The sequence below is a fragment of the Megalobrama amblycephala genome, linkage group LG21 (assembly GCF_018812025.1).
Source record: "Megalobrama amblycephala isolate DHTTF-2021 linkage group LG21, ASM1881202v1, whole genome shotgun sequence".
In the NCBI taxonomy this organism is placed as follows: domain Eukaryota; kingdom Metazoa; phylum Chordata; class Actinopteri; order Cypriniformes; family Xenocyprididae; genus Megalobrama; species Megalobrama amblycephala.
Window position 1 is genome coordinate 10,127,491 of NC_063064.1, and position 25,289 is coordinate 10,152,779.

Genomic DNA, 25,289 nt, shown 5'->3' on the forward strand with positions numbered 1-25,289 from the left:
ACGTGACGTGCAATATATTGCACAATATATATAACATATTCATATCAGGTTCAAAGTAGTACAAGTGTAGTTTCAAAATGGTATTTGTTGTAGAAGCACGGTAAAAAACAACACTTACCATGCTTTTTACCACAGTATTGGTAGTTTTAATTTGATTTTTGTTGTAAATACAGAGTAACCACAACACTTATCATGCTTTTAATGCCTAATAATGTTAAATCCAAAAACTGTAAGGTCAATAAGAACTTCTTTCCTATATATATTTATATATAAACCTATATATTATATCAGTACCTGGATAATGTAAATGTAACATACCCATGAATGTATTTTATAGAAGCATTTTATTGCTGAAAATATTTAACATTTATAAAATGCATTAACTATTTGAATTTGCCTTTCATTTAGTTACAGTAAAAGTGAACAATAAACACAATATTGTATTGTATTAAAGTTGAGAATGTAAAATGTTATTTTTTTCCCCCTATTCTTTAAAGAAACATATTTTCACATGGAATTGTATCTCATCTCTTGGTTTGTAAAAATAATACTTCATCATATCGATTTGTGTAGTTATATTTCACTATAATAGATTGCCTCTGTAACTGGATATATTTTTTTCTCACAATTAACTGATTTTTATACTGTTGTGCAGTAGTTTGGGGACTACATTTGTCTTTGACACTAAATATTGGAATATGATTACAAAATCGAGTACATTCATTATGCTTTTATTTATATTTATTTTAATTCCAAGAGTTCAAATGGTGAAGAATGGTATAAATAAGTGATTAAATGTATACCTTTAATATACTACATATCTACTGTAAATGTTAGAAGCACTTTAGTAGATGCAATTATATCTCTTTCAAATATATTTATGCATCAGTTTAAAACACAAAGGAGTCTTTCGTTGTAAAATGTGATTTTTATTATATTTAATTAGATTAATTATATATTTAAGGAATCTTTCTCGTCAGCCGGAACCGAAGGAGATCTGTCGTCATTTACCATAAATGGACAAGTAAGCGTGACGCATCTGTTCAGCTGTGTTGTGATTGGCTGTGACTCTATCGCAGAACTCGCTGTGATTGGACTACCTTTCAACCCATATAAAACGGCGCTTTATCTTACAAAGTTTGTTTTAGTGTGAATATTACGTTACTCATACATAAGTTAACTATAAAGTGTTTCCATGTTGTGAGAAATTACTCCTTTACCGAGATCCCAACCCTAACCCTAGCTTCTCCATGAACTACAGCGCCATGTTTCCCGTTCATTGATAGAATGACAGAGACATATGGGTAATGTAGTTTAAAACGTTTAGTAAAGAAATGATAAATGTTAAAATAATAAGATCTTTAATGGACAACTCGATATCTAAATATGTTTATTGTGCAAACATTTATTACATATATGAGGGACAGGCTGAAATTTAATATTTTACTGTAATCACTATTAAAAAACCTTTATGCCAGCTTTCCATGTATGTCTTTGTTAACAAAACAGCTCAAAAACTAGATGAAAACTTGGCTATTGTTTCCCAGAGGTATGAATCAGGAAATGTATTATAGTTTATTTTATTGAATATTCCATATATATATATATATATATATATATATATATATATTATATTATATTTTAAAGCTTGTTTCATTGAACTACCTCCTCTTTGACGTTTGTGTCATTGAAAACTGATTTAAGTTTGTTTCAATGAGCTTCTATTTTTGTTTCATTGAACTTCTATCTTTTCCATTTTCTCCTGTAGCGCTGTAAGAGTGAGTGTTGCACCTTTTTTCAGTTCATATGCATTTTGGTTTTTTGGTTGTATCTCCTCTTCTGTTGGTAGAGCACTTCTTTTTAACATTTTAAAAAAATCACTTAAATCATAAAAGTTTTGTATATCAAAAAGAATTATGAGAGAAAAAAAGATGCTTTGAAAGATTTATTTTGTTGACAGAAGTTGAATCTGAATCTTTAAAAAAGCATAGTAGTTTACATTGTATACCTTTAGTCGTATAATCAGACAAATGCTGCGCTTCAGTAAAACAAGACAATAAAGGCTCAATAACAGAAAGTAACATGCAGTAACTACAGGTTAACTATAAACACATTAGAAAATAATGTTAAAATTAGCACAACATTAAAGAAAGCAACTGTTTGATGCTATTGTACAGTTCAGATCACTTATTTTCCCAGAGCTGGACACACCAGAGATGTTTTTATATTGTCCTGAACTGATGCACATGAGTATATCACGTAAATTTAATGTGCATTGAATAGAGCACAGTTCATGAGCACAGTGCTTTTCAGTATGTACACAGTCTCACACCAGAGATCTGGCTCATCTGTTTTTGTCTTGACAGCGACATTAAACTTCTCATAAGGAGGAATCAGCACCTCTTTCTCGCAACCCTGTATCCCATGAAATACGTTCTGAGGAAACTATTTTGCAAATCGCAATTACGTTACATGCCAACATATAAGCAGTGCTATTACGTTGGTCCTTAACCTAATAAAGCCAATTTATTGCAGTGCTATTACGTTTGTCCTGAACATAATACATCCAAAGCAGGTTTCTTTTCACACGTAGCAGCTAATGCTGTTCATTTTGTTTTAATTATTTACTCCCTTTTTTCTGATCGGGCTACAAAATATTATTTATGCCAGGGGGAGTCAAATGGCGGCACCCAGATAATTTTTATCTGGCCCTCCAACTGGTTTTTGATGTTTAAAACCGCTCGCAATCTGATATCAAAGTCCCCGCAAAGGTTTAGCGTTTTCAGCGGTGAGTTTAACGTTGTTGCAAAGATTTTTCTGATCTCGCCAGAATAATGTGAAACTGCTACGTTTTGGTTGCTATGAACAATATTTTGAGTTAGTTTCTGCATAAAAATAAGGTTTGATTACATTTTTAGCGAGAAATATATATTCTATTTTCATAATATTCATTCAGTGAATGTACATAATCACTCGCTTGCGCGTTGTTGCAAAGATTTATCTGATCTCGCCAGAATAATGTGAAACTGCTACGTTTTGGTTGCTATGAACAATATTTTGAGTTAGTTTCTGCATAAAAATAAGGTTTGATTACATTTTTAGCGAGAAATATATATTCTATTTTCATAATATTCACTCAGTGAATGTCAACCCGTTCTCACTCCTGACCGTTCTCACGCTGAAGAAGTCTCCTTCAGAACACATCGCGATATTTGGCATCAGTTCGCGTGTGCTGGATGTTGGTAAGTAGTCGTAAATACGCTGTTCTAATGTTTGATATAATGTCTTTTCTGTTTGCAGATATTAATCAGATTAACGTTAGCTCCCTCATGTTCAGTCACTGCATTATATCTGTCACCTCCGCTAAGGTTTTGCTTTTCATTGTTTTCTATATTAAATACTAAACTAGGGTGATTAAACACTGTCACGTGACGTGCAATATATTGCACAATATATATAACATATTCATATCAGGTTCAAAGTAGTACAAGTGTAGTTTCAAAATGGTATTTGTTGTAGAAGCACGGTAAAAAACAACACTTACCATGCTTTTTACCACAGTATTGGTAGTTTTAATTTGATTTTTGTTGTAAATACAGAGTAACCACAACACTTATCATGCTTTTAATGCCTAATAATGTTAAATCCAAAAACTGTAAGGTCAATAAGAACTTCTTTCCTATATATATTTATATATAAACCTATATATTATAAATAATGATATTTTCTTTTCTCTTGTTTTAGCTGAAAAGACAAAAAGGGCCTTTTGGAAATGGATGAAGGAGACAGAAAGCTGCAAAGGCAAATAATTGCAATGGTATGTATGTGTTGCTTTTAACCCTTTATCAAACATTTTATCAAGCATTTGTTAAATAGTCTCACAGTAAATTAAAATTAAAGTCAAATCCTGTACATATTTATCACCTTATTTGTAAATCAGTTGTGCCCCTTCTTGGACAGTTGGACGTCCCACACATAAAAGTTTATATTAATTCCATTGAATTCTTTAAAATGATTACAGATTGGGCCCAAAATGTTCCAATGATACATGATGTCTCTCCGCACCTCATAACTACCTCTGTTTGCAAGAGTGGAAATTATCATTTGACTTGTCACATGACATCAGATATTCAATTATTTTGTCATGATCATTTACACTGCTGATAATGTCCTGCTTGCATGTGAAACATGTTATTTATTTATTTTTATTTTTTATTTTTTAAAATATGAATATAGCTTGCTATACTTTTAATCATGGAAATGCCCACACATCAGTGAACTTATTACATAAATGCATTTAACATTTAATTGTGCAACACTCTTTACGGAAGGAAATCCTACGGTTATGTATGAACTCACAACATCATCATCAAGTGCTGTGCACATTGGGCAACAAGTGTCCTCCAACGTATCCAATCTGTGACCACGTTCTCCACATCTTCCCATGGGACACCGACATTCTTCAGGCCTTCGTTTCCATGTCTTCCCCTGCATTCTCCTGGTGGTGTCCACTTCATATCTGTCTTTGGGTGTTGTTGTTTGGTCATGCTTAGGGTGTGTCCGGGGAGGTGCACCCTTCACTCTGTCACAGTTTTTAAAAGTCTTCACGTGGACTCCTCCTTATGATCTCCTTGAAACGTGCAGAACCAATATTGAAAATAGTAATTTATCTTTTTCCATATTCTTGCCTTTATCAAAGAAGCACCAGTGCTCATCCGGAGTTTTGGTAAAAGTTCTAGTAATGCTGCGACTATAGTCAAATATGTATTTCTGCATGTGTGTATAGCAGGTGTTTGTCCGAACAATTGAAGTTAGTGAGAGTGTTCAGGAAAACCCTCTGAGAACAATCAATATTTATTTAATTCTGTTTGGTGCTGATATAGAGTATTACAGAAATGACACATTGACATTCTGGACATTATTCTGTGAGTTTGTTACCTCTTCATTTAGATGGACTTGAAAATGTCTTGCATTTTGTTTCATTAAACCTTTTATTACAGTGTCGCTATGGTAAATGTCCACCTTAACTACATCTATGGTATCATTATATCAGTACCTGGATAATGTAAATGTAACATACCCATGAATGTATTTTATAGAAGCATTTTATTGCTGAAAATATTTAACATTTATAAAATGCATTAACTATTTGAATTTGCCTTTCATTTAGTTACAGTAAAAGTGAACAATAAACACAATATTGTATTGTATTAAAGTTGAGAATGTAAAATGTTATTTTTTTCCCCCTATTCTTTAAAGAAACATATTTTCACATGGAATTGTATCTCATCTCTTGGTTTGTAAAAATAATACTTCATCATATCGATTTGTGTAGTTATATTTCACTATAATAGATTGCCTCTGTAACTGGATATATTTTTTTTCTCACAATTAACTGATTTTTATACTGTTGTGCAGTAGTTTGGGGACTACATTTGTCTTTGACACTAAATATTGGAATATGATTACAAAATCGAGTACATTCATTATGCTTTTATTTATATTTATTTTAATTCCAAGAGTTCAAATGGTGAAGAATGGTATAAATAAGTGATTAAATGTATACCTTTAATATACTACATATCTACTGTAAATGTTAGAAGCACTTTAGTAGATGCAATTATATCTCTTTCAAATATATTTATGCATCAGTTTAAAACACAAAGGAGTCTTTCGTTGTAAAATGTGATTTTTATTATATTTAATTAGATTAATTATATATTTAAGGAATCTTTCTCGTCAGCCGGAACCGAAGGAGATCTGTCGTCATTTACCATAAATGGACAAGTAAGCGTGACGCATCTGTTCAGCTGTGTTGTGATTGGCTGTGACTCTATCGCAGAACTCGCTGTGATTGGACTACCTTTCAACCCATATAAAACGGCGCTTTATCTTACAAAGTTTGTTTTAGTGTGAATATTACGTTACTCATACATAAGTTAACTATAAAGTGTTTCCATGTTGTGAGAAATTACTCCTTTACCGAGATCCCAACCCTAACCCTAGCTTCTCATGAACTACAGCGCCATGTTTCCCGTTCATTGATAGAATGACAGAGACATATGGGTAATGTAGTTTAAAACGTTTAGTAAAGAAATGATAAATGTTAAAATAATAAGATCTTTAATGGACAACTCGATATCTAAATATGTTTATTGTGCAAACATTTATTACATATATGAGGGACAGGCTGAAATTTAATATTTTACTGTAATCACTATTAAAAAACCTTTATGCCAGCTTTCCATGTATGTCTGAAAACTGTGCCCAACATTATTTAGTAATCATAGCATAAGCAGTTGTCCTGTTGATTTTCTCTTTGATACGCTAACCGGACTTTGAGTTACAGCCATTTGAAATGTGCATTTTATTTTGCTCTTCCAGGGGCCGGTACTGGCCCCTTGGGGGTGGAAGGGCATTAAAATCTACACAGGTGTGTACTCCTCATCATGGATAACAAACTTTGTTGAATCACATTTAAATATTGCAGTATTTTATCATTTCCTCATTTTCCATTCTAACATCATGCTTGTATAGGTTTTTGATGGGTATTGTGAGACCATCTGATGAAATATGGAAATATTATAACAAAATGTTGTAATACAATAATAATAATAATAATAATAATTGATTAATTGAATAGTAGTTGATTATTTCTTTGCTTTTTTTTTTTTTTTGTATGAACACCAATAAATATAATGGATGAACCCACAACAACTTGCCATTATCCAGCTGCCAGTGTTGGCAGTAAACTAAAAACCATTTATATTTACACTTCACTATTACTGTTACACAAGGATAATGCACTATTCAGTAAAATAAGAAACTGTGCCAAAATGTCATTATCACCCCCTCTTCTTGCTCCTCACATGCCTGACATCAGTAATGTCCAGCTGTCATTTTGAATGCAGTAGTAGATGTACCAGAATGATCAACATCGATCTTCTTCAGCTCTGCTTGAAGTGTTTGTATCAGTATAACCCACTGCAGCCTCTCTTTATTCACATTCCTTCCCTTTATTTATCTGGAAACTGCCATCCTTGTCACAACATGAAAGTATATGCAACTTTTGGTGCATTGTTGTCCCAAATATCATGAATTAGATCGAAAATATTTATGTAATATATATTTATGTATTAATAAGTAAAACAATCATGGAAATTATATGTCATTTTTTTAAATTATGAAATAAACTCAGCTTAGTTAAATTGTATTTACTCTACCAAACACCACGTTCACCATAATTTATTACACAACACTTTATTGGAGGATACAGCATAAGGTTGAAATTTGCATAAAGACAAATGAGATTCAAGATAAATAAAAACGTGTCTTCAAAAATACGTTAACGTCATAATAATCCATTCACAGACTTTACTCCTATTGCACAAATGAGCGCCACAGAATCCCATCCAGTCAACTATGATCCAGAAAACAGATTTGATATTGAGTTTAAAATAAAGATTCATTATCACAGCTGAACTGGGTTCTTGCTCTTCCCTGTACACGTCTCTATCATGTTCATGTTCTTCTTCTTCTAAACAGTTTGTTCAGTTGTACTCTACAGTACAACTGATGACCAGAAGATGTGATCACTGATGTGCTGTAGCTTTTTCTCAACCAGAGGAAGAAGTCTTAACATCCCATTGTCAGGCGTTCTTTAGTCCTGGTCTAAAAGTAAAACAAAAAAACACACAATTCAAGTTAAGTAGTTTAATGGACAGCCAGGTCAGCTTATGTTCTGCATGATTTAAACAGTGGTGGGCTACTCTGGCCCTCAGCGTCCACGGTCCTGCAGATTTAGCTCCAACCTCAAACCCAACTGCCTATAACTGTCTATAAGTACACCTGAAGACTTTGGTTAAAATTTTCAGGTGTGCTCAATTATGGTTGGAGGTAAACTCTCCACCTCAAAAAGGAGACAGCAAAAGGGCTAGAGTTGCCTGTTCCTGATTTAACTTTACAAAACAGCAGTACATAATATATATATTATAATAAAAATGCAGCACAGACTGTAAGCTAAGTACTGAACAAAAACATTTTACCCATATTAACAGCAACCTGTTTTAAAAGATCTTTTAGAAAGGCATGCTCTCTTTTGAGCCTTGATTTCTTTCAGGACAACATACTCTTCTGTTTCTTGTTTCAAGAGCATAATTTGGTCAAAAACCAAGTGATAACCTGTACAATGTAAAATTGTTAAAATACTGCAATAAAAACTTTAAGGCAAGAATTAAGAATAGGCACAGGACTTACCGTACTCATGAAGAAGCCATGGCCATGCATATTTCTGCCTCTTGTGTTCCTCCGTAGCTGCACATCAGTCGTTGTTCCTCTAGGATCTTCTGTTAGTGACTTCACTTGCTATCTGTTTTAAAACACAAATACAATGTTTTAGGTCTGTGCAGTATAAGGCCTTATTTCAAGCCAAAAAAACTAGGTATTACACATAATTTAAAGAACATTTACTATTTAATTCCTATTATACTATATTATATTATATTAACTCATTATCTTCCAAAGCTTCCCTGTCTGCTTTTATCTAAAAAAACAAACAAACAAACAAACAAACAAAAAAAAACAGAAGGAACAGTTTTCAAGAACTTTTTAAGAACTTAATAGTCCTTTGAGAGAACAACATTAAATTCTGTACTACATATTACAGCATTGCCTCAACACAAGACATACCAATGGACTTCTGTCTTCTTTGGGCATGAGATGGTCATGTTCCTTCCTCACCCTAAACAAAGGAACTTCGATGAGCTTGCTTTTGATATAAGGACTGGTCTTCCTTCTCTGCACAGAAAAACAAGAAAGTCTCTACTTACTCTGTGTGCAATTACTCTTGTTCTTAAAACATACAAATTGAGACAGTTATAAATCAGTTAATTTACCATACCATCCAGGAGAGCATTTGATGAGTAAATACTGATTTAAATATCTAGAAACTTTACCTGGAAAGGGCTGATCACGGCAGGTTTGCAGCGACTCACTAGTAGCTCTTGTGAGGGTCAGCTCTTAAAAGAGCTGTTGAGTTTGATGTTGTAGAGATCCTAAAAAGAAGGACTAAGTAATCTGCAAGTAATCCTGCAAGACAGAAAGGAAGGTAAATTTATTACATCACATTCAAGTTGTCAATTTACACATAACTGTAGGATTTCCTTCTGTAAAGAGTGTTGCATAATTAAATGTTAAATGCATTTATGTAATAAGTTCACTGATATGTGGGCATTTCCATGATTAAACATATGTCTTTAATAGCAAGCTATATTTATATTTAAAAGAATAAATAAAAAAATAACATGTTTCACATGCAAGCAGGACATTATCAGCAGTGTAACTGATTAGATATTGAATAGACATCAGATATTAAATTATTTTGATTATGACAAAATAATTGAATATCTGATGTCATGTGACAAGTCAAATGATAATTTCCACTCTTGCAAACAGAGGTAGTTATGAGGTGCGGAGAGACATCATGTATCATTGGAACATTTTGGGCCCAATCTGTAATCATTTTAAAGAATTCAATGGAATTAATATAAACTTTTATGTGTGGGACGTCCAACTGTCCAAGAAGGGGCACAACTGATTTACAAATAAGGTGATAAATATGTACAGGATTTGACTTTAATTTTAATTTACTGTGAGACTATTTAACAAATGCTTGATAAAATGTTTGATAAAGGGTTAAAAGCAACACATACATACCATTGCAATTATTTGCCTTTGCAGCTTTCTGTCTCCTTCATCCATTTCCAAAAGGCCCTTTTTGTCTTTTCAGCTAAAACAAGAGAAAAGAAAATATCATTATTTATAATATATAGGTTTATATATAAATATATATAGGAAAGAAGTTCTTATTGACCTTACAGTTTTTGGATTTAACATTATTAGGCATTAAAAGCATGATAAGTGTTGTGGTTACTCTGTATTTACAACAAAAATCAAATTAAAACTACCAATACTGTGGTAAAAAGCATGGTAAGTGTTGTTTTTTACCGTGCTTCTACAACAAATACCATTTTGAAACTACACTTGTACTACTTTGAACCTGATATGAATATGTTATATATATTGTGCAATATATTGCACGTCACGTGACAGTGTTTAATCACCCTAGTTTAGTATTTAATATAGAAAACAATGAAAAGCAAAACCTTAGCGGAGGTGACAGATATAATGCAGTGACTGAACATGAGGGAGCTAACGTTAATCTGATTAATATCTGCAAACAGAAAAGACATTATATCAAACATTAGAACAGCGTATTTACGACTACTTACCAACATCCAGCACACGCGAACTGATGCCAAATATCGCGATGTGTTCTGAAGGAGACTTCTTCAGCGTGAGAACGGTCAGGAGTGAGAACGGGTTGACATTCACTGAGTGAATATTATGAAAATAGAATATATATTTCTCGCTAAAAATGTAATCAAACCTTATTTTTATGCAGAAACTAACTCAAAATATTGTTCATAGCAACCAAAACGTAGCAGTTTCACATTATTCTGGCGAGATCAGATAAATCTTTGCAACAACGCGCAAGCGAGTGATTATGTACATTCACTGAATGAATATTATGAAAATAGAATATATATTTCTCGCTAAAAATGTAATCAAACCTTATTTTTATGCAGAAACTAACTCAAAATATTGTTCATAGCAACCAAAACGTAGCAGTTTCACATTATTCTGGCGAGATCAGAAAAATCTTTGCAACAACGCGCAAGCGAGTGATTATGTACATTCACTGAATGAATATTATGAAAATAAATAATATATATTTTTTGCTTAAAATGTAATCAAACCTTATTTTGATGCAGAAAATAAAATATTGTTCATAGCAACCAAAACGTAGCAGTTTCACATTATTCTGGCGAGATCAGAAAAATCTTTGCAACAACGTTAAACTCACCGCTGAAAACGCTAAACCTTTGCGGGGACTTTGATATCAGATTGCGAGCGGTTTTAAACATCAAAAACCAGTTGGAGGGCCAGATAAAAATTATCTGGGTGCCGCCATTTGACTCCCCCTGGCATAAATAATATTTTGTAGCCCGATCAGAAAAAAGGGAGTAAATAATTAAAACAAAATGAACAGCATTAGCTGCTACGTGTGAAAAGAAACCTGCTTTGGATGTATTATGTTCAGGACAAACGTAATAGCACTGCTTATATTAGGTTAAGGACCAACGTAATAGCACTGCTTATATGTTGGCATGTAACGTAATTGCGATTTGCAAAATAGTTTCCTCAGAACGTATTTCATGGGATACAGGGTTGCTTTCTCATCAGGATACCTAGAATATTTTGTCACCTCAGCACCTTCACAAGTGTGGATTTCAAAACAAGACACACGTCCAAAACGTTTAGCTCTTTCACGATCAAGAGAGGTTGAAGCGAATGACCCAAAACCAACATCTCCACTCTCATAAGTAAATTTATCATTTGTACCACGAAAAGTATCAAAGCATTTACTTTCTTTTTTCTTCAGAATCTGTATCGCTTCTGTTAACAGAAAGTGAAGCGAATACCATTTGTATGTATTGTCTTTGTAGCTTTGTCTGCCAGTACGAGTGTCACGACTGAATTCACGACGTACATTATCATCAGCACACACCTTTATTGCAATTTCATGTTGTCTAGTTAATTTTCTTAAAAGATTAAGTTTACTGGTTTCTTTGTCAGCTATTATTCAAGCAGCTTTAAAATTAGGTGAGCTATTTTTTTCCATGTTCAGATATTTTTTATCCACCAGATCTGCCATTTTCTTTTCACAGCCGTAATACCGGTCATCAACAGAGTCCGGTGCCATATCCAATGGATATTCTGTGTCTTCAGCAGCAGCAGCTCTGTGATCCTGCAGCAACACGAATAATAATGATCACATGATCAGTATTAATGTCTGTAATATTCATACCAGAACACAAGCTTACCTGTCCTAGAGCAGCTAAAAAAAGAAGAGCTTCAATGATCAGCAGCATCTTGATTTAGTCAATCCCACAGATCTAATGAACTAATGAAGAACAGATAATGAAACACAACCAGAAACACAACAGCGGCTCACAAATACAGTACAAAATCTGTGACTAGAATACGACTAACAGAACTGTTCACTACAAGTTCTAGCATAATGCAATTTTACATTTGTAGAACTGGTATTTTCTGCTCTAATGCAATATCCTGTGGAATACATATTTAAACCTGTGATGTTAAAAGATGAAAGTGTCAAAATGGACATTTTTCTATATCCTCCAATTAAATTACCTGCGAATACAGTTGTCTTCTGACAATTTCTAGTCGATATTTTCTTCAGGAGCTCAGGAGACGGAGATCATTCACAGCCAGACAACAACTGTGATCTTGGGATGGCTCTTTTATATTGGTTATGATCTGTGACATCACTGTGATAAGAAATAATTACATGAATTTAGGCAGTACAGTCTGTCATTGTTCTTATTGCTTAAACAGGTACAGTAGTGGTACTGTAAACTTGGTTAAGGTATTTATCTGACGAAATTATTTGGCAAAAAAAGGCAAACTACAGCTACATGTTTCATTTTACTATAGAAAAACAAAAGGCTTACAGGAAAAAGCATACACTGACTACAACATAACCAGTGTTTCATTGGTTCTCTCCTGCTTTTGTGTGTTCCACTCAAAAAAATGAACTTTCACTGTTGTTAGTTTCACTCAAACCACCCTTGTTCACATTACATAAAAAACTCACTAACTACTTGAACGTAATTTAACTGTGTTGTTTTTACTAAAAATGAGTATTGTCAGCTTTACTTAATAAGTGTTTTAGTCAACGTAACATTGCTGAAAATGCACAAATTAAAGTTGACATCTGTAGAGATCCATAGTTCCCAGCATGCTTTGCAAGGGAGTACATTAAGAAAGATGTTGTTAGTTTATGTTAGTGTTTAATGTTAAGTTATGTTGGATATTTATAGTAGTTTCTGTAATGTTTTTGAATTTTAGGAGGTTACCATTATGCAGAAGAGTGTTGCCTGTGTTTAGGCTGTGAGCACTCATATAGGCATGTTTATAGGATGAACGTCCTGCTCTCAGTTCAGTTGAGTTTGTTCAATTAGCTATTTTTTGAGTGTATTTTGTAGAGAAAATAGGTCATTTAATAAGGTAAATTAATTCAATAAATGTCTTCACCTTACATAATAAACAACGTTATTAAGTAAACTGCACATATAAATATTATGTAACAGTGACATTCAAATGATTTGTATTTACTCAAAGAAATTTTGTCAACTTTACTTAAATTTCTTTTGTTCATACAACTAAATTGTTATGTGTACAGATTACTCAGTATATTTGCGTGGAACCACTTGACAGTTCTTTTTTATGTAAATCCAACAATTCATTTTTTTTGAATGCATAATTTCTTTTAATGACAGCCTGGCCAAAAATTATGTCTGCACAATTTGATTATATATATATAGGTGTTTTGAAAAGTTTTTGTTTTTTTATTTGAAAATTTGTTAAAAACCACAGTGGAGCTATAAACTATTTTTGGCAGCTGTTACAGAAACATTTTTACAAAAAATCTTCTGATTTAACCTTGAGATTTGAAGTATTAGATAGCTTAGACATTTGCAACACTATCTATAATGATACTAATAATTAAAAATTTCTGATAGAAATGCAAAATCAATCAGTAGTTATTAATAGAATAATGAGACACAAACCTTTACATTTAGTCCCATTTATATTTTGATCACAGTGCATACACATACAAACTTTTAGTCCAAAAGTGCGCACATTTGTAGAAATGCATGTTTACCTCAGATTTCATTAGATAGAATATAAGCTGGGCCGTACGCAGGGTTTCATAATTACCGAGGTCAGAAAATGTAGTTTACTAGGGGGGTACGGGGGCATGCCCCCCGAGAAAATGTAGATTTCCTTGGTGTACATACATCAGTCTGGCAAGGCCAGACTGATGTATCTTCTACAAGATATATCAGTCTGGTCAGTCCGCCCTCCGTTGTTTATTTCAGTGACGCAAACAGCGTCACTCTAGTGCGGCGAAAGTCCCTTCAATATCAACAAAGACTGCGCACGGGAGACCCGAGAGTTTGTTCTATTCAGCCGTGAATTCAGTTTTAAATGACCAAAAACACATTAATTATTTACTTTTCGCTGTTGACTCTCTTGTCGCTTTGCTAACGTCATATCCGCCCTTCTCTGATTGGTTTACTCCGCTTCCTGTTTGCTCGGATTTGCTCCGCCCTAGAAATCGAATAGATTCAATGGCCGACCAGACTCATCCGCTGGTACAGTGGTGAGGCTGGATTTTCCAGGCAAGTACATATGTGCATTTTTAAGACGTTTTAAGGCCAACAATCAAATTGAATAGCAATCGCTTTAAAACCATGTCAACAAATAAATGCATGCACAGTTTTGAGACAGCTTTAATCGCATGTTTTGTAATTTCATGACTTAACTTACAACAGATCAACGACGGTGCATGCTCGTAGTTTGTTTTGCGCTTTATTTAAGCTATAATAAAGTAATTATGCAGCGTGCGCCGGCGCATTTGCGCATGCAATTCTTGAGTGCGTGCCACGATTTTTACCGACATAGCCTGACAACATCTCATCTGACCATAGTTCACTGTTGTTCAACTGAAGCTCCCTCTTCGTCACCTGCACCTTTTCCGCGCTCGTTTGACTTGCACCTGTGGCTGAGGCGAAGTCGAAATGCGCATCTGAGAAGTGTCCCGTTTGTTGTGGTTGTAAAGAGACAGTTCTATATAAACGCAGCGTTTTACTTGGCAATGTTTTAAAAAAAGATTTTTATTTTTGGTATTTTATATGGTGGTTTTTGGAGTAGCATCACCCAGGGGGGGATATTTTTTTATCCCCACCGGGGATAAAAATAATTCAGCAGAGGCAGGGATACATAGACCAGAAGGGGGGAAATCCCCCCATCCCCCCTACAAATCACGCCCTATATATATATATATCAAATTCACTAATGATTAGTGGTTAGTGATTAGTTAGATCAAATTCACTATTGTGTTGATCCAAAATATAAATGTTTGCACTTCTTAAACCCTTTTGAATACATGATGTTGGAATGTTATTTGAAATGGCAATAAGTCACTCCTCAAGCCTATGGAAATGTTATTTTGTAGTCAGAAGAACATGTTAAAAAATACAAAATACAATTTCAGAAGTTTTTTTTAAACAATACTTTCTTAAAGTTGAACAAATACAACCACTAAAGAACCATACACAGGATAATAAACAATGACAAGATATTAAATAAGTTTTTAAATCCATGACAGATGCAAAAAGTAATCTAGCCAATCACACAGCCCTGTCCTCATCTAAGACTCACATTATCTGGACTGAATGTTAAATTCCCACATTTACACCTATAAATGAATGTAGGATGTTTTTTCCCTGACATGTTTGACCTCTTAACTCAAATATCAGAAGTGTGAAGGGGATTAAAGACTGGAAATGCAAAAGTTTGTGTTCATCTGTGTCCTCTTCTCTTATCTGGCAGTGAACTGGACAGTGTAGTGGCACACATTAAGCCTCAGATATACTGTATCGTAAGAGTATATAATAACTGAACTACTGTTAAATTACTACTGTTTGCATTGATAAAGAACAATACAAAGTTATAACATTAACGTGGTATTCACATACCTTTATATGATCACAAACCACAGACTGATAAGAAAAACTAAATGGCTGCAAGTCCAATTACAATAGCAATATAATTTGATAAGGATATTCTGGACACACAGGTTCATTCTGGATCATTTGCATCCTCCTCTCTTAATTGTACAGTACCAGAGCGTTTTAGAACATGCATTTGGCTTTAATTTTTGAAGGTGTTGATCTGACAAAATATATTCTACTTACGGAAGTTACATCTATTTAACGCGGCACCAGTTTCGTTTAGTAGAATAGGGAAGGCGTAGGACACACAATGTAAGCTTTCTGAAGAATACTGAAAGTGGAAGCATGTGCAAGGCGATCATTTGTGTTTATAAATCATATACAGTTGTATTTTTGTAGAAAATGAGTGATGGTTTCTCTAGATAAGACTCTTATTCCTCGTCTGGTATCGTTTAAAGCCCTTTAACGCTCCACTGAAACTGTAATTTTGACCTTCAACCATTTGGAGGCCATTGAAGTCCACTGTAAAGAGAATAATCCTGGAATGTTTTCATCAAAAACCTTCATTTCTTTTCGACTGAAGAAAGGAAGACACAAACATCTTGGATGACATGGGGGTGAGTAAATTGTCAGGAAATTTTTATTTGAAAGTGAACTAACCCCAGCATAGCCAAGCAGGTCCAGTCTATAAAACCTTACAACAAAGGTCTTGTTGCCATACTTTGGGTGGAATGGGCTTACTGGCAGAGGCGAGGGCAGACAGCACGCCTCAAGACCAGAAATTGCTTCCAAAATCCACCTGCTGATTGTTAGTTTGGTAGCTGGGCAGCCCTCTTGGTGGGAAACAAGAATACAAAGACAATACTTTTACATGGTATTCACTTCATTTTCTTTTAACAGAAGCGATACAGATTCTGAACAAAACTCAAAATGCATGTTATTCAACTTTTCATGGTACAAATGATGAATTTTATCAGTGTTCTCAACATATAAGTTAATTTAGGCTCATTTGCTTCATCATCTCTTAGTCGTACAGTAGCAGAGGATTTTGGAACTGTATCTTGTTTTGAACGTGCTAATGTGACAAAATATTAAAAGTATATTTGTAGATTTGCAACTTTTATTTTTTTGTCAGAAATGTAAGGACATGCAACAAGATAAATAGTCTTTTATTTGTTCAATCTGTTTCTGATGTTTTTACTTAATTGTATGCAAAATATAAACATTTTTTGATGGTTGCGACACTCCAAAAAAAGTTGTGACAGGACAAAATGAAAGTGACTATAGAATATCCAACATAAACTGTTTTGAAACAGTACTCAAGGTGAATTGGTAGCAGGTGATGTGTGTGTAAAAGGAATATCCAGCCTTATCAAGCAAAGATGGGTCATGGCTCACCACCTTGTGCCAAATTTCATGACAGAATTGTCAAACAATTAAAAAATCACAGTTCAGAGTCCAAGAATTTGAGTCTTTCACCATCTACCATACATAATATTGTGAAAAGACCCTCAGTATTTTCAGCATGTGTAGGGCAAGACAGGAAACACTAGGAAACAATGTTTGAATAATATTGATACTTAGTATTCTTGACTGCATTCTCTCAAAGCTTCATAGTCAGAGGTGTAAAGAGTACCTGAAAACCATGCTTGAGTAAAAGTACTGATACCTTACAGTGAAAATGACTCCATTACAAGTTACAAATCACCAATTCCAATACGACTTGAGTAAAAGTCTTAAAGTATCTGTTTTTAACAGTACTGAAGTATTTTACTCATGCTGAATGTAAGCTCAGAGATGCACTAGTCCTGACAGACATGCCAGTGAATAAGAAACAATTGATTTGTAAGATGAGAAATGAAGTTTATTTTCTAAAATCAAAATAAAACTGAACATCTCAATATTGCACTAAATCAAGTTCGACACAACAACCTTTAAACATCTACAAACTCTCAAGTCTCAGTTGAGCTCAAGTGGCCATAAGTAAACCAATATCTGTCAAAACGGTCTTGTCAATATAGCGCATGCAACGTCAACTGGCGGCCCGCGGGCCAAATCCGGCCCGCCAGGGATTTCCATTCCGCCCCCAGAATAATACTGAATTCAGGAATAGCCTTGTAAGAGGAAAAGTTTAGGCTGGTCCGAATACCATTTTTTGATGAGCATCGACTATTCGAAGCTTCGGAGAGAGGGGCTGAACATATTTTTCTCTCTAATAAAGGCAGGAATCTGTGTCTGTATGTCCGTTTGCATTTTTATTATTTCGAGAACCGTTCATCCAATCGACTTCACAAGGGAGTGCAGTGTCGCATTTGGTGCAATATAGATGGACACGCGAGAAGCGACACATTCAGAATTAATAAACTTATGCTCCGAGAACGGACACTGCACTAGTGATATAAAACGCACACACACAGGTCTGTTAAATTAAGCAATACTTTTAAGGTAGTCTAATATTTTTCTGACTAACAAATTGACACAGAAATTTAAATAAAGAAAAACGAAATTAAGTTAAATTAAAAACGAGATTAATTTAGATTGATAATAACGAGTAAAAATGCTAATACATTTTGTTTCTATTATTCTATTTTCCACAATGTCAAAGCAACAAAACACAAGCTTAGACATGCATAAACTCCGCTGTTCTGCGCTCTAGCCAGAGAACACTCCCGTTGCTGGAACTCGCGTCGGTTCTATTACTAAAATGCACGCGTTTTCTGTGTGGCTCGAGCGCGCCTGAGACGCGTGTCTCAGTGTGCAAACTCCAACCTGTTAAATATGGGAGCCGAAATAAAAACGGACACGCCACGCAGCTGAGACGCTCACGCAGCCAGTGTGTCGCCGGCCTTATTCAAGGGGGAATGAGAACCGTTTTTTATTTTTAAATCTAACGAAACAAAAAGCCTTCTGAAAAGTAGCTTGTGCCATAGCCTGCCTTCAGTCAAGAATGACAATAAACGCGTTCTCTCATTGAACATCTTTTATTGTTTCACGTGCTCATTTTTTCACAAATGTCAAAATTTTCCTTGCCTGGGATTTGCGCACAATTGCGTGACAGTGATGGACAGCTTGACAGCCTCACAAATATGAAGCCTAAAATATCGCTATCGCCCCCTGGTGGCTTGCTGCAGTACAGGTAATATGTAAAAAATAACATAAATTTGGAATTAGAATTAGTATATCAAATAATAACATATTAGGATACAATTCGAATTTTATTTTATATTTACGAGTATCTGGCCCTTACAGTGTCTGCAGAGAAAAATTCTGGCCCTTGGACAAATATAGTTGATGACCCCTGATATAGCGGATAAATAAAACAATGTTAAGTAAAATTAAATAGGTAAAGTGTACTGTATGTGCTGGTTTGAGCCTCATCACCGGCTGCAGTCAATTCCTCATCTAATAAATCAAACTCCTGCGATCAGAAACTACCTGCTAATGCACTCGGATTTATGTAAAGTATCCTTGTTGACAAGTTTTGGGTGAGTAAAGGCTAAACGCACAAGATATAGTACCTTCAATGCCCTTAGATGGCGATATCGCTTCTTTATATCAGAAACAAACTTTTTTTATTTATTTATTTTTTATTTTATTTTACAAGACAAATATAAGACATTGTAATACATATCAGAGCATATAAAACAAAGAGTACCAACAATAACTAAAATACAAAAAGAAAATGTATACAAAAAAAGAGAGAAAAAAAAAAAAGGATACAAAGTACTACATATTATTAGGGCAGTTACATGAACTTGAAAAGCTTCAGAATTTGTATTGTTTTTATAAGCTTTTTGTTTTGTGATCTCATGTTTGAAAGAGTTTCAAATATATTGTGACATCGGTGTTATAAAATGTAATATATGAGGGTTCTTTTGAGTTATTTTTGTCTTATGAATATAAAACTTTGCCAAAATAATTAAAAGATTAATAACATAATTTTGTTTTTGAGAAAAATATGGGTTTTGAAAACAAAGTAAAATGTCATGGGTTCTAAATTAAGAGTTCTATTTAATTTTTTTTGTTATGTCTATTTTAAAGTCAGTCCAAAAAGAAATAGAAAAAGGGCAATAAAGAAATAAATGTTCAATATCCTCAGATGATGTGTTACAAAAAGTACATTTATCACAGACAGTATGGATATATCTACTAATTGCTGCATTTACAGGATAACATCTATGAATAATTTTGTAAATGATTTCTTTTACTTTATTAGAAATGATATATTTATATGGTAAAGTCCAAATGCTGTGCCAAGATATACAATGAGGTTTAAGCCATTTTGATTGACATGAAGGAATGGATCCAACATTAAAAGAATTTCTTATAAAATTGTTATTAAAATGTTTATCAAAAAAGGAGAGACCATTTACAAAAAGTTGAGGATTTTGTAAGGTTGTATTACTAACATCTACGTCTGAGAATTTGGTTAACATTATTATGCCATTGGGTATAGCCTTGTATTCTTTTTCATTCACAAAAAAAAAAAAAAAACATATTTTGAAATAAAGTTAGGGTATGTATATAATTGCTCATTTTTGTCAATGAGCTGGTTAACAATTAAAATGTTGTGTTGAACCCAATTATCCATGTACAATTACTTCTTATTATGAATGATATTACCATTGTTCCATATAAAACATCTGCTAGGAGAAAAAATTGTGTTTGTACAAAAGTGACCAAAAGAGTAATGCTTGTTTATGATAATTTGCCAAAGCAACAGGAAGTTTACCAGTTATATAAGGACATTGCAACAAAAAATTTAAACCCCCAAGTTTTTCACATAAAAAATATGGGACTATATTGAAAATACTTGTTTGATTTTTTACAAAGTTTTTAAGCCCATTAATTTTTTTAGAATTTGGTTGAAAGTAGTAAAATTTAGTACATTTAACCCACCATTAGACAATTTATTAACAAGGAAGTTGTTTTTAATTTTATGAGGTTTGTTTCTCCAGATGAATTTAAAGAGTAATTTATCCATTTGTGAGCATATATCCTTTGGAGCACTAAGAGAAGAAAAAAGGTATGCTGCTCTCGAGAGACCTTCTGCTTTACTCAATAAAACTCTCCCTTGAATAGAAAGATCTCTTGTTAACCATGAGTTATATTTCTTTTGCATGCATAAAGTTAGAGTTGCCCATTACATCAGTATTTTTAGAAATTTTAATTCCCAAATAGGTTACTATACTTTTAACAGGAATATTACACACATTGGATAGGTTGTTGTTTTTGAGTTGTAAGATCTCACATTTAGACAAATTTAAAAACAAAACCAGAGAATTTTGAAAAGCTATTAATTATATTCAGAGCCAAAGGTACCTCAGTACTATCCCCAAGAAAAATTGTTGTGTCATCAGCAAGTTGCGATATTTTAATTTGCCTTTCATGAATTTCAATTCCTTTAAAGGTCCCGTTCTTCGTGATCCCATGTTTCAAACTTTAGTTAGTGTGTAATGTTGTTGTTAGAGTATAAATAAAATCTGTAAAATTTTAAAGCTCAAAGTTCAATGCCAAGTGAGATATTTAACAGAAGTCGCCTACATCGAACGGCCAGTTTGGACTACATCCCTCTACTTCCTTCTTTAATGACGTCACTAAAACAGTTTTTTGACTAACCTCCGCCCACAGGAATACACAAGAGTTGCGTTTGTAGAGTGTGTTTGTCGCCATGTCGTCGAAACGCTGTTATTTTCATCCCGCAGTCCAATCACCGGGTCTGATTCCGGCTCATATTGATAGGGTAAAATTAAAGACATTTTTACAATAACACTGAGCGCGTGCATCTCCACGTTATGGTAAGAGGCGTGACCTTTCCGGCAAGATGCGCAAACTGCTGTCGAATCACAACACAGAACCGCTGGCACAATCAGAACTCGTTACGTATTTCTGAAGGAGGGACTATACAAGGAAGTCATCAGCCCGTTTTTGGTGGAGCGGTCTAAGATAAGTAAATTATGTGAAAAATACTGTGTTTTTTTACACGCGAAACATGAACACACTGTTTATTACTGTAATTTTACAGTAAAATACTGGCAGCAGGGTTGCCAGCCAGTTACTGTAATTTTTACAGTAGTTTATTGTAATTTAATGTACAGAATTTTACTGTAAACGAGAATACAGTAAAATTCTGTAAATTAAATTACAGAAACACTACTGTAAAAGTTACAGTAACTGGCTGGCAACCCTGCTGCCAGTATTTTACTGTAAAATTTACAGTAATTTATATATTTTGTATACTGCATTTTTACAAAAAATATATTGTATACTGCATTTAAAGGGATAGTTCACCCAAAAATGAAAATGTGATGTTTATCTGCTTACCCCCAGCGCATCCAAGATGTAGATGTCTTTGTTTCTTCAGTAGAACACAAATGATGATTTTTAACTCCAAACGCTGCCGTCTGTCAGTGGTACAATGCAAGTCAGCGGGAACTTGGACTATAAAAGTAAATAAAACACGACAGACAAATCCAAACGAAACCCTGCGGCTCGTGACGACACATTGATGTCTTAAGACACGAAACGATCGGTTTGTGTGAGAAACCGAACAGTATTTATATCATTTTTTACCTCTAATACACCACTATGTCCAACTGTGTTCAGCACTCGATTCGTGAGGTCTGATCGCGCTCCGACAACGACAGTGATGTCTCACGTACATACTTCAATGAGTGCTAAACATCACTGTCGTTGTCAGAGCGCGATCAGACCTCACTAATCGAGTCATCATCAAAAATCATCATTTGTGTTCTACTGAAGAAACAAAGACATCTACATCTTGGATGCGCTGGGGGTAAGCAGATAAACATCACATTTTCATTTTTGGGTGAACTATCCCTTTAACATACTTCTTTAAATAGCAAATACACACATTTATTAAAAAGCTGTATTTTTCACATTAAACTACTTGAATGTGTGTATTTGCTACATTTAAAGAATATGTAAAATGCAGTATACAATATTTTCCCTATTGCTCACTTAATGACTGGCAGCTGAATTATAAATTTAAACTATTAACTGCATAAGCTTTAAACAAATTTGAACTGCATGAAGTGTTGTGTAATGTATAACTTAATTCACAAAAAAATAATAGTAATAATTTTGAGGTCAAAATGTAATATGTAACTTTCAAATTTACATGAAAAATGCCATAAAAAGTGTATTTCGAATTTATTTTTTATTTAGAAAATCATTTTATTTTTTAAATGGACATAAAATTGTCATGAAAACATTTTTAAATTACTTATTGGCCATCATGGCCCTTCACACAAAGAAATATGCAAACTGCGTTATAACTATAACTTGAGCAACATGGTCATATAAAAACATTTCTTAAAAACCAGATCACTTTCATCACTTTATGAACAGACCAACATGGCCAAACAACAAGTCCAACAAACTTGTGATCAAAAATGCTCCAGATGATGTTCCATCCCAGGATTCAAAGAGAGGCTAGAAATATTGAAAGGAACAAAGAGGACAATACATTAGATATATTAAACATAATAATACTTTCAGAGACTGATAGAGGGATGACAGATACAGTCAGTGACAGATAGAGGGACGATAGATACAGTCAGATACAGATATAGAATAATAACAGTGTATAATAAAAGGAAAAATCGATCTTGGTGTGTGTGTATTTCTTACATTTCAGAAATTCCACTGAAAATCTATCACTTTGCACTGAAGAGTGGCAACATGTAGGTTGACCGCAACCCGTTTCTTCTGAACTGTCTGGCTTGTTAGATGGCACTTTTCCTTTCGTCTTTGTTCCTCTCTCCGGATAAATACCTACGAAGTGCATAAAGGGTCAGGAAACAGACATTTCAGATTGGTTTTAGCTTTTGAGGCATGTAATCATGTTTTGGAAATTGTACCAAGTGGTAGAGCAGTAGCTATCACAACTCCAGTCCTGAAGACCTACCTCCCAGAAAGTTTTAGATGTCCCACTAATCAAAACACCTTATTTAACTAATTTGTTTGCCAGCATCAAACAGAGAGACATCTAAAACATTCAACCTAAAAAATAAATGTCTAATCTAGTTGAGAAACACAGTGTTAAAGGCCTCAATGGATATAAAATGAATATCTAAAAGGCAGGTACACGATGATCAGTTTGTTCAAGTGTCAACAAACACACATATTGTAAATAGCACATTTCATTTCAAGTTAAAAAAGATTTCGTTTTGGTATGGTAATAAATTAACTATAGTACAAGGCAAACCTTATCAAACAGAGATGTTAAAGTGTTTGCATTACCTTAAGTTAGCAAATGTCCACAAATGCATCACATTGGTTATGTTAACAGCATGAAGCAGCACCATTTTGCGTGACACATCCTCCGTGAGCGGCCTGATCGCGTTGCGACTTGCGAGGCTTTTTCGTTTCGGCCCGTGTTAACAGATGACTGTCTGCCTGTACAAATGTGATTTCCGCCATAAAATAATCACAACCAAGTGTGCTGATGAACACGAAGTTCCCGTGAATTCCAACTGTTTGTAATTATTAAATTTTGGCCCATAGCCGAATTATATCCTATAGCGCCGGGGAATGTGTGAGATCTTACCGCGACCGCGATGAGGAAGAACCCCGCGCAAGTCTGCTTCGCGCCCCGCGGACGGAGGATGCGTCAATCCGGGGTTAACGTTACCAATATGAATCGCGAATGTAGATACATACATATAGTTACCAAAGACTGAGGGGGAAAATGAAATAATAAGTCACTTACCACAGTTGTAAGTCAATCCTCTTGCTGCTACACGAATCTCGACCGTTGAAGATCCCACAATGCCTCTGTATATTTGAAATTTACAGCAATATTCTGTAAATTTGATTTAAACCGCCACGCCCCCGGAATGCATTGCAGTTTACAGCAATATGCTGTATTATCAAAATACAGCCAGCGGCTGTAAAATATTGCTGTAATTTTTACAGCAATTCATTACAGTGCACATGTTATATTGCACACTATAAACACAATCAAAGCTTAAAAAAACACGAAAAACGGGACCTTTAAATGGGTGTTGGTTTCATATTACTTAACACTTGAGCTACAACTAAAAAAGAAATGCAGAAATTGACATCCCTGACGGATGCCTTGGTTTATTTCAAATCTGGGAGATGTTCCATTAGCAAGTTTAATAGAGCTATTACTACCATAGTACATAGTTTTTACACTTGAAATATTGTCCAAAACCAAAGAGTTTTTAGGGAATCAAATATAAACTTATGGCTTACTGTATCAAAAGCTTTTCTAAAATCTAGAAAAAGTATTAAACGGTCTCTATTTAGTAAATTGCTATATTGTACTAAATCAATAACTAAACAAATATTAGAGGATATATGACGTCCTTTCATAAATCCACATTGAGCTTCATCAATTATCTCATTTAAGGCATTTTTCATACGTTTTGCAAAAAACTGCTGCCATTATTTTATAATCATTATTTAATAATGAGATAGGTTGCCAATTTTCTAGTAATAATATCTTTTTGAGGTTTAGGGATCAAGGTGATGACACTCTGTCTAAGTGATGTAGGTAAGGATCCTTTGTTGATGGCTTCTTCATATACCGCTAAGAGGAATTTAGATTCCTGATATATATATATATATATATAT

The 25,289-nt window shown here is 34.1% G+C and overlaps 3 long non-coding RNA genes across 3 annotated transcripts; 1 reads left to right on the forward strand and 2 right to left on the reverse strand.

Moving 5' to 3' along the window:
* The first annotated feature begins 3,007 nt into the window (after positions 1-3,007).
* Positions 3,008-3,817, forward strand: LOC125257028. Its single transcript, XR_007182234.1, has 2 exons — positions 3,008-3,242; positions 3,745-3,817. It is a non-coding gene; the product is annotated as an uncharacterized LOC125257028 (long non-coding RNA).
* Positions 3,818-8,788: 4,971 nt separating this feature from the next.
* On the reverse strand, positions 8,789-10,520 carry LOC125257185. Its single transcript, XR_007182261.1, has 3 exons — positions 10,290-10,520; positions 9,715-9,787; positions 8,789-9,087 (listed from the first exon to the last, which is right to left on the reverse strand). It is a non-coding gene; the product is annotated as an uncharacterized LOC125257185 (long non-coding RNA).
* A 12,321-nt stretch (positions 10,521-22,841) lies between these two features.
* LOC125257161 lies at positions 22,842-24,412 on the reverse strand. Its single transcript, XR_007182255.1, has 2 exons — positions 23,319-24,412; positions 22,842-23,120 (listed from the first exon to the last, which is right to left on the reverse strand). It is a non-coding gene; the product is annotated as an uncharacterized LOC125257161 (long non-coding RNA).
* Between the last annotated feature and the right edge of the window lie 877 nt (positions 24,413-25,289).